Below are 1454 nucleotides of genomic sequence, written 5' to 3'. Positions count from 1 at the left end.
GGAGTTCATTTATTATAATTTGAATATTTATGGAATATGAATAGAGTTTATTAATTATGATTAATATTTTATATTAGGAAACAATTAATTGATTAAAAATTGAATGGTTGATATGAGGGTTGTATAGGGTGTAAGAATGGCAAAGGGTGTAAAATAACATCTATATATATATATATATATATATATATATAGGGGCAGGTTCAAATGAAAACCATCTAATTCTAAAAAACCGTGTAAACCAATTTCGACCAATAAGAAAATTCCATTTTTTTCAATTAAATTTAATTAATAAGGGTATTTCTGTCATTTTCCAAATCTTTTTGATAATTAAGGAAGTTATTAATACATATTATTTAAGGAAATTTAATAAAAGAAATAATGAAAAAGGTAACGTTTCAAAATTTAAATATATTATATAATTAAAATCTTGATTTTAATGATTTGGTATTCAATGAATCATGAAACATTTTATGAAGATTACAACAACTTTAGGTGAAATCGTGGGTTGATGTTGGTTAGAAAAAAAAAAACAAATGTTCATGAAATTGTATATATAAACATGAAAATGTTTCATTGTAAAATGACTTATTTGCTTCTTCAAAGCATATGGTATACATCAATGAAATAGTGTCATGATGGTGAAAAATTTTATGTTCTAATTGATGCATGCTTCGTGAAATATTTTCATGGTGTTCCGTATTGATTTGTGATTGAAGTTGATCCGTTTAATTGGTAGAATGAAAAGGGTTCATGATGATGAAACATTTTCATTTTGTAATTGATTCGTGATTGATGAACTAGTTTCATGGTGAGCAACGTTGCATTGTAATTGAATTTGATCTGTTTAGTTGGTAGAATGAAATGAAACGGGTGCATAATGAGTTTTGTTTTTTATGAAATATACATATCATGAAACAGGTGCATATTATATTTTATTGTACATGAAATTAATGTGAATGTAAATGTTTTCATGTGAAAAGGTTTCATTATAAAATAGTTATTTAAATAGGTTCATGCTGGTGAAACATTTTCATTTTATAATTGATTCGAGATTGAAGAACTAGTTTCATGGTGAAACAGTTTATGCTCTAATTGATTCATGCTTCATGAAACATTTTCATGGTGATCCATGTTGTATTGTAATTGAAGTTGATCCGTTTAGTTGGTAGAATGAAAATGAAACGGATGCATAATGGATTTTGTTCTTTATGAAATATATGTATGATGAAACGGGTGCATATTATATTTTATTCTTTATGAAATTAATGTTAATGTAAATGTTTTCAATGTGAAAAGGTTTCATTATAAAATAGTTAATGAAATATGTTTCATTAGGATGTTACCGATTGTTAATGATTGTTTACCATTCTACCCTTATTGATGAAATAAACTAAATTTTTAATTTTTAATTTTTTTTTAATTTCCATAAATAAAACATACAAATCTTGACCATT

Source organism: Cynara cardunculus (assembly GCF_001531365.2).
Source record: "Cynara cardunculus var. scolymus isolate 2C chromosome LG 10, CcrdV1, whole genome shotgun sequence".
NCBI classification, from domain to species: Eukaryota; Viridiplantae; Streptophyta; class Magnoliopsida; order Asterales; family Asteraceae; genus Cynara; species Cynara cardunculus.
This window is presented reverse-complemented; position numbering follows the sequence as displayed.